General features: G+C 49.3%; 1 long non-coding RNA gene across 4 annotated transcripts in view; it reads left to right on the forward strand.

Moving 5' to 3' along the window:
• The window catches only part of LOC130340496 (uncharacterized), a 42,964-nt gene extending 35,740 nt beyond the window's left edge, over positions 1–7,224 (forward strand). For all 4 annotated transcript variants that reach the window (XR_008880594.1, XR_008880593.1, XR_008880595.1 and 1 more), the window contains one exon: positions 6,977–7,224. This is a non-coding gene — a long non-coding RNA (uncharacterized LOC130340496). The remainder of the gene's footprint in view (positions 1–6,976) is intronic.
• The last annotated feature ends 7,293 nt before the right edge of the window (positions 7,225–14,517 follow it).

A 14,517-nucleotide genomic window follows, 5' to 3' on the forward strand; every position in this document is an offset into this window, starting at 1 on the left:
ATCCGGTAGGTGTAGCAATAGCCTGGCCTGCCTGCCTCTGGAGACTCCATTTCTGTGACAGAAAAAGGAAGGGTTGAGGGGGAATGGAGGGGAGGAGGGGATGAATATGAACTATATGCCTCTGGAACTTGGAAATGAGAGATGTGGGCAGGGCCAGGGAGAGACAAATGAAAGGGGTGACTGATGGCCATCATGGAGGAGGGGGGGGGGGTGATTATGAATTAAGTGTGCCTAACTATGGAAATTAGAGATGTGAACAGGGCAGGGTAAAAAGAAAGGCGTGATGGCCAACATGGAGGGGCAGAGATGTGGCATGGAGGGGCAGAGATGTGGCATGGAGGGGCAGAGATGTGGCATGGAGGGGCAGAGATGTGGCATGGAGGGGCAGAGATGTGGCATGGAGGGGCAGAGATGTGGCATGGAGGGGCAGAGATGTGGCATGGAGGGGCGGAGATGTGGCATGGAGGGGCGGAGATGTGGCATGGAGGGGCGGAGATGTGGCATGGAGGGGCGGAGATGTGGCATGGAGGGGCGGAGATGTGGCATGGAGGGGCGGAGATGTGGCATGGAGGGGCGGAGATGTGGCATGGAGGGGCGGAGATGTGGCATGGAGGGGCGGAGATGTGGCATGGAGGGGCGGAGATGTGGCATGGAGGGGCGGAGATGTGGCATGGAGGGGCGGAGATGTGGCATGGAGGGGCGGAGATGTGGCATGGAGGGGCGGAGATGTGGCATGGAGGGGCGGAGATGTGGCATGGAGGGGCGGAGATGTGGCATGGAGGGGCGGAGATGTGGCATGGAGGGGCGGAGATGTGGCATGGAGGGGCGGAGATGTGGCATGGAGGGGCGGAGATGTGGCATGGAGGGGCGGAGATGTGGCATGGAGGGGCGGAGATGTGGCATGGAGGGGCGGAGATGTGGCATGGAGGGGCGGAGATGTGGCATGGAGGGGCGGAGATGTGGCATGGAGGGGCGGAGATGTGGCATGGAGGGGCGGAGATGTGGCATGGAGGGGCGGAGATGTGGCATGGAGGGGCGGAGATGTGGCATGGAGGGGCGGAGATGTGGCATGGAGGGGCGGAGATGTGGCATGGAGGGGCGGAGATGTGGCATGGAGGGGCGGAGATGTGGCATGGAGGGGCGGAGATGTGGCATGGAGGGGCGGAGATGTGGCATGGAGGGGCGGAGATGTGGCATGGAGGGGCGGAGATGTGGCATGGAGGGGCGGAGATGTGGCATGGAGGGGCAGAGATGTGGCATGGAGGGGCAGAGATGTGGCATGGAGGGGCAGAGATGTGGCATGGAGGGGCAGAGATGTGGCATGGAGGGGCAGAGATGTGGCATGGAGGGGCAGAGATGTGGCATGGAGGGGCAGAGATGTGGCATGGAGGGGCAGAGATGTGGCATGGAGGGGCAGAGATGTGGCATGGAGGGGCAAGCAAAATAAGTTAGTGGCCAGGTTCTGAGGTCAATATAGAACAGTACCAGTGAGGACTATTTGAGTGTGTTTTCACATACTTTTATTCAACGTGACTGCAGAGCCAGTGCAATGTGTGCATGCCTGTTTTATTACTTTTACTTCTTGCCTACTGTTTGGGTGTATCCATCAAGGTGGAGAACCCTGCTTAAAATATCCATGATGAGCCCCACTAATTTTATAATACTATTTACACACACATAAGATGCCATATATGTGTCATCCACAGATCCCAATTAGTCAGGATGTAATTTTCTCTACATTGTAAGGCAAATTTTACTTTATTTAACGTTATCTATAAATATTGTTCTAAAGTTTTTGTTTTATTAGTTATTTGTATCCGACCTATGTGGATACTTGCATGCAGAATATTCTCTATAAAAACTTATTGAAACTAAAACAGTGTACCATCCTATGTATTTTCGGTTTTAAAAATGTGGCTCTCAAAATAAATTTCAATCGTGGTTTTGGCGAGATTTGGCTCAACTGAAGAAAAAGGTTGCCCACCACTGGTCTAGAGCAACTCACTCACTTAGGATTAGTTGTCACTATAAATTTCTATAGTAGTTTGCATACTGCAGCAGTACAAAGCTATTCCATTATCACTTGAAGGCATAATGATTCATAAGCCCCCCCTCTTGTGGATCCAAACCTTCTTGTGCTGGTGGACCAGTGGTAGACTGCTGTTTTGGTTTACAGAGTTTATCTAAAAAATCTATTGGAGATGAGCACTTTTATATTAATTTAATTACAGCAGCAGTACAAAGCTATTCCATTATCACTTGAAGGCATAACGATTCATAAGCCCCCCCTCTTGTGGATCCAAACTTTCTTGTGCTGGTGGACCAGTGGTAGATTGCTGTTTATAGTTCACAGAGCTCGTATTGGCAATTAGCAGTGTGTTAGTCTTGAGCAGTGGTGGGCAACCTTTTTTTTTTTTTTTAAACTGAGCCAAATCTCGCCAAAACCACAATTGAAATTAATTTTGAGCCATGTTTTTAAAACCGAAAATACATAGGATGGTACCCTGTTTTTAGTTTCAATACGTTTTTATAGAGAATATTCAGCATGCAAGTATCCACATAGGTCGGGAGGATACAAATAACACAAGTAATAAAACAAAAACTTTAGAACAATATTATTTATCGATAACGGTATATTCCGTAAAATTTGCCTTACAATGTAGTGAAAATTACATCCTGCACAATGCACACATTGCACTGGCTCTGCAGTCAAGTTGAATAAAAGTAAAAAATGACGACAACATAAAATGAAATAAAAATAAAGATACAACTAAAAAAAGTACATATAAAAGTATGTGAAAACACACTCAAATAGTCCTCACTGTTCTATATTGACCTCAGAACCTGGCCACTAAATTATTTTGCTGGCTCCGCAATTTTATGTCCACACCCCCCCCTTTTTACATCAACCCTTTTTGTCAATCCCACAGTGTCGGTGTCGCTCTTCTGCCCCCCTCGGTGTCGCTCTTCTGCCCCCCTCGGTGTCGCTCTTCTGCCCCCCTCGGTGTCGCTCTTCTGCCCCCCTCGGTGTCGCTCTTCTGCCCCCCTCGGTGTCGCTCTTCTGCCCCCCTCGGTGTCGCTCTTCTGCCCCCCTCGGTGTCGCTCTTCTGCCCCCCTCGGTGTCGCTCTTCTGCCCCCCTCGGTGTCGCTCTTCTGCCCCCCTCGGTGTCGCTCTTCTGCCCCCCTCGGTGTCGCTCTTCTGCCCCCCTCGGTGTCGCTCTTCTGCCCCCCTCGGTGTCGCTCTTCTGCCCCCCTCGGTGTCGCTCTTCTGCCCCCCTCGGTGTCGCTCTTCTGCCCCCCTCGGTGTCGCTCTTCTGCCCCCCTCGGTGTCGCTCTTCTGCCCCCCTCGGTGTCGCTCTTCTGCCCCCCTCGGTGTCGCTCTTCTGCCCCCCTCGGTGTCGCTCTTCTGCCCCCCTCGGTGTCGCTCTTCTGCCCCCCTCGGTGTCGCTCTTCTGCCCCCCTCGGTGTCGCTCTTCTGCCCCCCTCGGTGTCGCTCTTCTGCCCCCCTCGGTGTCGCTCTTCTGCCCCCCTCGGTGTCGCTCTTCTGCCCCCCTCGGTGTCGCTCTTCTGCCCCCCTCGGTGTCGCTCTTCTGCCCCCCTCGGTGTCGCTCTTCTGCCCCCCTCGGTGTCGCTCTTCTGCCCCCCTCGGTGTCGCTCTTCTGCCCCCCTCGGTGTCGCTCTTCTGCCCCCCTCGGTGTCGCTCTTCTGCCCCCCTCGGTGTCGCTCTTCTGCCCCCCTCGGTGTCGCTCTTCTGCCCCCCTCGGTGTCGCTCTTCTGCCCCCCTCGGTGTCGCTCTTCTGCCCCCCTCGGTGTCGCTCTTCTGCCCCCCTCGGTGTCGCTCTTCTGCCCCCCTCGGTGTCGCTCTTCTGCCCCCCTCGGTGTCGCTCTTCTGCCCCCCTCGGTGTCGCTCTTCTGCCCCCCTCGGTGTCGCTCTTCTGCCCCCCTCGGTGTCGCTCTTCTGCCCCCCTCGGTGTCGCTCTTCTGCCCCCCTCGGTGTCGCTCTTCTGCCCCCCTCGGTGTCGCTCTTCTGCCCCCCTCGGTGTCGCTCTTCTGCCCCCCTCGGTGTCGCTCTTCTGCCCCCCTCGGTGTCGCTCTTCTGCCCCCCTCGGTGTCGCTCTTCTGCCCCCCTCGGTGTCGCTCTTCTGCCCCCCTCGGTGTCGCTCTTCTGCCCCCCTCGGTGTCGCTCTTCTGCCCCCCTCGGTGTCGCTCTTCTGCCCCCCTCGGTGTCGCTCTTCTGCCCCCCTCGGTGTCGCTCTTCTGCCCCCCTCGGTGTCGCTCTTCTGCCCCCCTCGGTGTCGCTCTTCTGCCCCCCTCGGTGTCGCTCTTCTGCCCCCCTCGGTGTCGCTCTTCTGCCCCCCTCGGTGTCGCTCTTCTGCCCCCCTCGGTGTCGCTCTTCTGCCCCCCTCGGTGTCGCTCTTCTGCCCCCCTCGGTGTCGCTCTTCTGCCCCCCTCGGTGTCGCTCTTCTGCCCCCCTCGGTGTCGCTCTTCTGCCCCCCTCGGTGTCGCTCTTCTGCCCCCCTCGGTGTCGCTCTTCTGCCCCCCTCGGTGTCGCTCTTCTGCCCCCCTCGGTGTCGCTCTTCTGCCCCCCTCGGTGTCGCTCTTCTGCCCCCCTCGGTGTCGCTCTTCTGCCCCCCTCGGTGTCGCTCTTCTGCCCCCCTCGGTGTCGCTCTTCTGCCCCCCTCGGTGTCGCTCTTCTGCCCCCCTCGGTGTCGCTCTTCTGCCCCCCTCGGTGTCGCTCTTCTGCCCCCCTCGGTGTCGCTCTTCTGCCCCCCTCGGTGTCGCTCTTCTGCCCCCCTCGGTGTCGCTCTTCTGCCCCCCTCGGTGTCGCTCTTCTGCCCCCCTCGGTGTCGCTCTTCTGCCCCCCTCGGTGTCGCTCTTCTGCCCCCCTCGGTGTCGCTCTTCTGCCCCCCTCGGTGTCGCTCTTCTGCCCCCCTCGGTGTCGCTCTTCTGCCCCCCTCGGTGTCGCTCTTCTGCCCCCCTCGGTGTCGCTCTTCTGCCCCCCTCGGTGTCGCTCTTCTGCCCCCCTCGGTGTCGCTCTTCTGCCCCCCTCGGTGTCGCTCTTCTGCCCCCCTCGGTGTCGCTCTTCTGCCCCCCTCGGTGTCGCTCTTCTGCCCCCCTCGGTGTCGCTCTTCTGCCCCCCTCGGTGTCGCTCTTCTGCCCCCCTCGGTGTCGCTCTTCTGCCCCCCTCGGTGTCGCTCTTCTGCCCCCCTCGGTGTCGCTCTTCTGCCCCCCTCGGTGTCGCTCTTCTGCCCCCCTCGGTGTCGCTCTTCCGCCCCCCTCGGTGTCGCTCTTCCGCCCCCCTCGGTGTCGCTCTTCCGCCCCCCTCGGTGTCGCTCTTCCGCCCCCCTCGGTGTCGCTCTTCCGCCCCCCTCGGTGTCGCTCTTCCGCCCCCCTCGGTGTCGCTCTTCCGCCCCCCTCGGTGTCGCTCTTCCGCCCCCCTCGGTGTCGCTCTTCCGCCCCCCTCGGTGTCGCTCTTCCGCCCCCCTCGGTGTCGCTCTTCCGCCCCCCTCGGTGTCGCTCTTCCGCCCCCCTCGGTGTCGCTCTTCCGCCCCCCTCGGTGTCGCTCTTCCGCCCCCCTCGGTGTCGCTCTTCCGCCCCCCTCGGTGTCGCTCTTCCGCCCCCCTCGGTGTCGCTCTTCCGCCCCCCTCGGTGTCGCTCTTCCGCCCCCCTCGGTGTCGCTCTTCCGCCCCCCTCGGTGTCGCTCTTCCGCCCCCCTCGGTGTCGCTCTTCCGCCCCCCTCGGTGTCGCTCTTCCGCCCCCCTCGGTGTCGCTCTTCCGCCCCCCTCGGTGTCGCTCTTCCGCCCCCCTCGGTGTCGCTCTTCCGCCCCCCTCGGTGTCGCTCTTCCGCCCCCCTCGGTGTCGCTCTTCCGCCCCCCTCGGTGTCGCTCTTCCGCCCCCCTCGGTGTCGCTCTTCCGCCCCCCTCGGTGTCGCTCTTCCGCCCCCCTCGGTGTCGCTCTTCCGCCCCCCTCGGTGTCGCTCTTCCGCCCCCCTCGGTGTCGCTCTTCCGCCCCCCTCGGTGTCGCTCTTCCGCCCCCCTCGGTGTCGCTCTTCCGCCCCCCTCGGTGTCGCTCTTCCGCCCCCCTCGGTGTCGCTCTTCCGCCCCCCTCGGTGTCGCTCTTCCGCCCCCCTCGGTGTCGCTCTTCCGCCCCCCTCGGTGTCGCTCTTCCGCCCCCCTCGGTGTCGCTCTTCCGCCCCCCTCGGTGTCGCTCTTCCGCCCCCCTCGGTGTCGCTCTTCCGCCCCCCTCGGTGTCGCTCTTCCGCCCCCCTCGGTGTCGCTCTTCCGCCCCCCTCGGTGTCGCTCTACCTCCCATGATTGCCATCAGTCACCCCTTTCATTTGTCTCTCCCTGGCCCTGCCCACATCTCTCATTTCCAAGTTCCAGAGGCATATAGTTCATATTCATCCCATTCCCCTCCAACCCTTCCTTTTTCTGTCACAGAAATTGTGTCTCCAGAGGCAGGCAGGCCAGACCCTTGCTACACCTACCGGATGACACGCTGCTGATTTGGGTGGCACAGTCTTCTTCTGAGGGCGGCAGACAGCGGCAGACTTAGGGCGCCGCCGCGGCGTTACAAAGTCATGCCCCCCCCTATACCACATGACCCGACTGGAGCTGTGTGGAGCCGGCCGCCGGGGCTGCACACAGGGCGCGCACTGACAGAGGCTAGCTGCAGAGTCCTGACTTTTGGGGCAAGCGCCCGGCACACAAAAGAGCCGCATGTGGCTCGTGAGCCGCAGCTTGCCGACCACTGGTCTAGAGCAACTCACTCACTTAGGATTAGTTGTCACTATAAATTTCTATAGTAGTTTGCCTACAGCAGCAATACAAAGCTATTTCCTTATCACTTGAAGGCATAACGGTTCATAAGCCCCCCCTTGTGGATCCAAACCCTCTTGTGCTGGTGGACCAGTGGTAGATTGCTGTTTTCGGTTAACTATCGTGGAAACTAAATGTTAGAATTCTTTGTTTTCCAGATTCTGACTGACTGGGGAGAGCTCTGCATTTCTGAAGTTGCTGTTTTATGTAGTCGAAAACCATCAAGTATGAAGAACTCTTGTAACCCGGAGCCCTGGCTGAGCTGGATTATGATTTTACAAACATACAAAAAGAAAACGGTCAATTACATTTTTTAATGACATTGAATCTTTCTCCTGATGAAATGTTTTAGAATCAGTTTGTCAAATATTTTTTTTACTTTGTCAATAAAATTTGGTTTATAGAATTTCAAGAACATCTTGCATTTACTTGTGTTGGATGGAGTACTTTAGTTATTTTTTAAATGCACTTAAATCTTGTTTCCTGCTCCATCCTAATGTTTCAATCATTCATTTTGACATTTCATTAATTGGCTGACTGTTCAGTCTTCAATCAATAGAATGTCACAGGATGAGCATTTGAGTTTTGGTGGGCGGAGGCAGGCTCTTATGAGACTCTAGCTTTTACACAGCCAGAGAGAAGGTTAAACTGAAAGCTACATATTAGTGTGTATGCCATAAATTAACTGAGAAAGTAGTTAAAGGACATCTGCAGCAAAAAACAACTTGATCGCGGGGGGTCTGAACGCTGGCGATCTCCTGATTGGGTCCACGGCTCTCTCGTCAGGAGGCATGCCGGCCAGAGTGACGTTGCGGCCCACACGCCTCCTCCATGTAGTTCGTACCTACTTGCCTCTCCCATAGAACTGTATGGGGAGAGGGTGTACCGTTCACCTCAGAGAGGTTAACATTACGTGCATTAGCCACTCGCCTAGTGCGGCAATGCGGGCCTCCATTTGTGACAAGGGGAGGGGGAATGTGACATGAAGGGGGGATGTGTCAGGGGTGGGGAATGTAACATGAAGGGGGGAAGAATGTGACATGGGGGAAGAATGTGACAAGGGGGGGGGAGAATGTGACAAGGGGGGGGAGAATGTGACGGGGGAGATGTGAAATGGGCGGGGGGGAGATGTGAAATTCAGTGCAAAAAATTGTACCGCTTTTGCTACAAATTTCCAGAAAGAATCATACCGCCAGGGAGGTTAACATTGAATTCTGCTATTTGTTTCAATACATATTATATGGCCTGGGATTAAAAAGATACTTGACCGACCCATCTCTCCACCTATCTCGGGGAACTCAGTCCAAGCTAAGCAGTTCATTTTAACTGGTCAATACACAGAAAGCAGAGTCACAATACCGTCCTCTTCTAGAGCAGTACTTAACCACTTAAGGACCCAAGACGTACCTGTATACCCTGATTCTGCTCCCTTTCTGAGTGCCGCACGCTATTAATCCTTTAGACGTGTCGTTCAAAGTTGATTGTTGTCTAAAATGAAAGTAAACTATTCCAGGCTAGCTCAGTGGGCTGTTCGAGACTGCTGCGGCAAAATTGTGGCGTACCGAAAAGCTGGAACACAAAAGGCGGGCCCCCACCTTCCTCCTGCATGTCCAGTCACCGAATGACTGCTCAAGTGCCTGAGATCCAGGCCGGAGCAGTCAAGTGGCAGAATCATTGATCAATGTTATCCTATGAGATAACAATGATTAATGTAAAAGATCAGTGTGTGCAGTGTTATGGGGGCTATAGCGTCGCAAAAAGTGAAAAAAAAGTTAGATCATTTAACCCCTTCCCTAATAAAAGTTTGAATTGCCCCCCCCTTTCCCATTTAAAAAAAAGTGTAAATAAAAATACACATGTGGTATCGCCGCATGTCCGAATTATAAAAATATAGTTATTAAACCACACGGTCAATGGTGTACACACAAAAAAATTCCAAATTCCAAAATAGCTTATTTTTGGTCACTTTTAATCATGAAAAATGAATGAAAAGCGATCAAAAAGTTTGATCAATACAAAAATGGTACCACTAAAAAATTAAGATCACGGTGCAAAGAATGAGTCCTCATACCACCCCGTATGTGGAAAACTAAAGTTATAGGGGTCAGAAGATGACCATTTTAAACTTATACATTTTCCTAGAAACATAGAATGTGTCGGCAGATAACCATTTGGCCCATCTAGTCTGCCCAATAATCCGAATACTATGAATAGTCCCTGGCCCTATCTTATATGAAGGATAGCCTTATGCTTATCCTATGCATGTTTAAACTCCTTCACTGTATTTGCAGCGACCACTTCTGCAGGAAGGCTATTCCATGCATCCACTACTCTCTCAGTAAAGTAATACTTCCTGATATTACTTTTAAACCTTTGCCCCTCTAATTTAAAACTGTCCTCTTGTGGTAGTTCTTCTTTTAAATATGCTCTCCTCCTTTACCATGTTGATTCCCTTTATGTATTTAAAAGTCTCTATCATATCCCCTCTCTCATTTCTTCTAAGCTATACATGTTAAGGTCCTTTAACCTTTCCTGGTTAGTTTTATCCTGCAATCCATGTACTAGTTTAGTAGCTCTTCTTTGAACTCTCTCTAGCGTATCTATATCCTTCTGGAACTTCACCAATAAAAGTATTTATTGTCCTGTGCCACTCGACCTAATTCTGACTACCCACTGGGCAGCGCCTCAGCAAAACCGGTTTTTTTCCATTTTGTATTCTGCCACAACAACCAGACACCATTTTGGCAATCCGGTACCGGTAAGAGAGCAGCAGCCTATCACCACGAAGCGCAGCATAGCTTAGCGGAACTACTTCACCAGGTTGGTATATTACCCAGGTGTGGTACAGGGTACACACCTGTCAGTATACCCCATCAGGGAGCGCCCCCTGTTTTTTTACCCTTTGTTCAAGTATATCCTTATGGAGATACAGCCTCCAGTACTGCGCACAATACTCCAATTGATGTCTCACCAGTGTTCTGTACAGCGGCATGAGCACTTCTCTCTTTCTACTGCTTATACCTCTCCCTATACATCAAAGCATTCTGCTAGCGTTTCCTGCTGCTCTTACATGGTCTTCCTACCTTTTAAGTCTTCTGAAATAATTACTCCTAAATCCCTCTCCTCTGATACTGAGGTCAAATAATCTATATTCTACCTGAGGGTTTTTACGCCCCAGGTGCATTATCTTGCACTTATCCACATAAAATTTCAGTTGCCAGAGTTCTGACCATTCTTCTAGTTTGCCTAAATCCTTTTCCATTTGGCGGATCCCTCCAGGAACATCAACCCTGTTACATATCTTTGTGTCATTAGCAAAAAGACATACCTTACCATCGAGACCTTCTGTAATATCGCTAATGAAGATGGTCCCAGTACAGATCCCTGAGGTATCCCACTGGTGACAAGACCTTGCTCTGAATATTCTCCATTGACTAAAACCCTCTGTTGTCTGTTACTCAGCCACTGCCTAATCCACTCAACAATATTGGAGTTCAAGCTCAATGACTGTAGTTTATTGATAAGTCTTCTATGTGGGACAGTGTCAAAAGCCTTACTAAAATCTAGATAGGCGATGTCTACTGCCCCTCCGCCATCTATTCGTTTAGTCACCCAGTCAAAAAAATCAATAAGATTTGTTTGAAATGATCTCCCTGAAGTACACCCATGTTGTTTTTCATCTTGCAATCCATGGGATTTTAGATGTTCCACAATCCAATACTTTAGTAGGGTTTCTATTAATTTCCCCACTATTTATGTCAGACTTACTGGCCTATAGTTGCTTGATTCCTCCTTACTACCTTTCTTGTGAATGGGCACAACATTTGCTAATTTCCAATCTTCCGGGACGGCTCCGGTTACCATTGATTGGTTAAATAAATCTGTTAACGCTTTTGCTAGCTCACCACTAAACTTTTAATAATTTTAGGTGTATCTCATCAGGCCCCTGTGATTGATTTGTCTTCACTTTAGAAAGCAAACGTAGAACCTCTTCCTCTATAAAGACACATGCATCAAAGAATTCCTTAGTTTTCCTCTCTAATGGAGGTCCTTTTTCTTCTGTAAAAACTGAGCAGAAGTATTCATGAAGGCAGTCGACTAGCCCTTATTCTCTTCTACATACCTTCCTTCCTTTGTTTTTAATTTAGTTTATTCCTGGTTTTGATTTCATTTTTTCATTTATATATCTGAAGAATGTCTTATCCCCTTTTTTCACAGACTGAGCTAGTTTTTCTTCTGCCTGTGCTTTAGAAGTTCTTATAACTTGCTTGTCCTCTTTCTGCCTAGTCTTGTAGATTTCCCTATCTTCATTGCTCTGGGTTGTTATATAATTACTAAATGCTAGTTTTTTTTTATGATTTTGGCCACTTCTGCTGAGTACCACAGTGGTCTCTTCCTTTTTCTGCTTTTACTGACAAGTCTAGTGCAATTTTCTGTTGCCTTCAATAAAGTGTCTTTTAAGTAGTCCCATTTCTCCTGAACTCCATGTAATTTGTTCGTCTGATAGGGACTCATTTATGACTAATCTCATTTTTGAAGTCTGTTTTTCTAAAACTTTAGTGTTTGTGTGGTGTGACTCCTTCACTGTTCTTATATTAAACCACACTGGTGATCACTAGATCCAAAGCTTTTGCCAACAATAACATCATATACCAAATCCCCATTTGTGAATACCAAATCCAAAATGGCCTCCTTCCGCGTTGGCTCCTCAACCACTTGTAGAGATAATCTCAGTAGAGACTTTAGAATATCTGTACTCCTGGCAGAACTTGCTATTTTGGTTTTCCAGTTTGCAGATTGCAGTCTCCCATAATAACTTCTCCTTTCATTGTCATTTTAGATATTTCTTCAACTAGATCTACTTCTTTAACTTGGCCAGATGGTCTGTATATCACACCTACACAAGTTACTGCATGATTACCAAACAGCAACGCAACCCAAGCTGACTCTGTGGTTGCCTCACTAACTTGTATTATGTTAGATTGTATGCGATCTTTCACATATAGGGCCACTCCTCCTCCTTTCTTGCCTTCGCTGTCTCTTCTGTATAAAGAGTACCCTGGTATGGATATGTCAGTCATTCCTTTCATTAAACCATGTCTCAGTAACAGCCACTAAATCTACATTTTCAGATGCCATTATTGACCCAAGTTCATTTATTTTATTACCTAGACTGCAGGCATTTGTAGACAGGACTCAGTAGCCCAGAGGTTAAGAAATGACAAGCTCTGACATGTTCTGGCATTGTTTCGGGGGGCAATTGGACTCATGGATTTTCACTTTTGCGCCCCCCCCTTCCTAGTTTAAATGCTCCTTAGCAAATTCTTGGAATTGATCACTGAGTGCATTTGAGAGAAAGATGCAAACCATCTTTTTTTGTACAGTTCCTTTCTATTCCAAGTAGAGCTATCATGAGACACAAAGCCACATCCTTGCTCTTGACACCATTTACTAAGCCATAAGTTGAACTCTTCAATGTGCCTCTGCCTATCATGCTGAACATTATGCTCAGGCAGAACTTCAAAAAAATGAAACAATGGATGCAAAATCCTGTACATCATTACCAAGTGTGATGAAAGATTCCTTAAACCCTGAAACTTCATTGCAAGCCAGGTCATTTGTCCCTAGATGGACAAGAACATCAACTTCCCCTTCCTACTTTGCTTGCTTAACAATATTAAGAATACATCTTATATCTCTTCTAGCAGTAGCTCCCAGGAGACATCTCACAAAACCATTTTCCTAAATCTTACCTTTTTTTTTGTTTTTGAGTGTAGCCACCTCCAGCCAACCTCCTGACTATTTCCTGCAATATCTCTCCAATGCACTTAGAAACTGCAGCAATTGTATACAGCAGCTAATGAATTAGGCCAGCTAATGAGTCAGAGCCTATATATATATATATATATGCACACACACACTCCCTCACAAGCTCCTCCCCCAAAAACAAATGTAACACCTTGATAAGCTAGGCTCATTAGCAAACACACAATACCAAACACCTGAACAAATTCCTTACCTGTTCTCAAGCAGTGGTCAGCAGAAACACAGATGTTGCAGTTGAAAAAGTCCAAGTAAGTCTCCTGCAATATCTCTCCAATGCACTTAGAAACAGCAGCACTTGTATACAGCACCTGCATGTAGTAATTTTTTCCGGAAGTACGACAAAATTAAACCTATAAAAATAGGGTATCATTTTAATCGTATGGACCAACAGAATAAAGAGGTGTCATTTTTACCGAAAAATGTACTGCTTAGAAGCAGAAGCCCCTAAAAGTTACAAAATGGCGTTTTTTCTTCGGTTTTGTCGCACAATGATTTTCGTCATAGATTTTTGGGTAAAATGACTGTCGTCACAAAATAGAATTTGCTGGTGCAAAAAAATAAGCCATCATAGGGATTTTTTCAGGTGCAAAATTGAATTTTTTTTTTTTTTTTCTTAAGGTAAGGGTGGAAAAAAAAACGAAAGTGCAAAAGTCTGAAAAACCCTGGGTCCTTAAGGGGTTAAAGGGGTACTCTAGTGGACATTTTCCCCGTATCATCTGGCTCCAAAATGTTAATTTGTAAACTACTTTTTATTAAGTAACTGAAGGATTAAGATTTTTTTTATCAGCTGATGTATGCTGCAGAGGAAGTTGAGTTGTTTTCTTTCTGACCACAGTACTCTCTGGACAGTTCCTAACTCAGACAGAGGTGTCAGCAGAGTAGGAGCAAATCCCCATAGTAAACCTATCCTGCTCTGGACAGTTCCTGACATGGACATAGGTGTCAGCAAAGAGCACTGTGGTCAGACTGAAAAGAACTTCCTCTGTAGTATATAGCAGCTAAGTACCTCAAGGATTAACCCCTTAAGGACTCGGTGATTTTCCGTTTTTGCATTTACATTTTTCCCTCATCACCTTCTAAAAATCAACACTTTCAATTTTGCACATAAAATTTCATATGATGGCTTATTTTTTGCGCCACCAATTCTACTTTGCGGTGACATTAGTCATTTTACCAAAAAATCCATGGCGAAACTGAAAAAAAATTCATTGTGCGACAAAATTGAAGAAAAAATGTCATTTTGTAACTCTTAGGGGCTTCCGTTTCTAAGTAGTGCATTTTTTTTGTAAAATGACACATTCTCTTTATTCTGTAGGTCCATACGGTTAAAATAATACCCTACTTATATAGGTTTGATTTTGTCGTACTTATGAAAAAAATCATAAGAAAATGTATGTTTAAAATTGTCATCTTCTGACCCCTATAACTTTTTTATTTTTCCGCTTATGGGCCGGTTTGAGGGCTCATTTTTTGCGCCGTGTTCTGAAGCCTTTATCGGTACCATTTCTGCATTGATCAGACTTTTTGATTGCTTTTTATAAATTTTTTTATGATATAAAAAGTGACCAAAAATACGCTATGTTGGACTCTGGAATTTTTTGTGTGTACGCCATTGACCGTGCGGTTTAATTAACGATATATTTTTATAGTTCGGACATTTACGCACGTGGTGATACCACATGTTTGTTTTTACTTAGTTTTTTCTTTATGGGAAAAGGGGTGATTCAAACTTATTAGGGAAGGGGTTAAATGACCTTTTGTAAAAAAAAAAAATAAAATCTTTTTTTTTTTTTTTGCAGTTTTCTAGCTCCCATAAGGGGGCTAGAACACTGCACACACTGATCTCTTATACTGATCCATGCAAAGCCATAGC

Source organism: Hyla sarda, unplaced genomic scaffold (assembly GCF_029499605.1).
Source record: "Hyla sarda isolate aHylSar1 unplaced genomic scaffold, aHylSar1.hap1 scaffold_593, whole genome shotgun sequence".
In the NCBI taxonomy this organism is placed as follows: Eukaryota; Metazoa; Chordata; class Amphibia; order Anura; family Hylidae; genus Hyla; species Hyla sarda.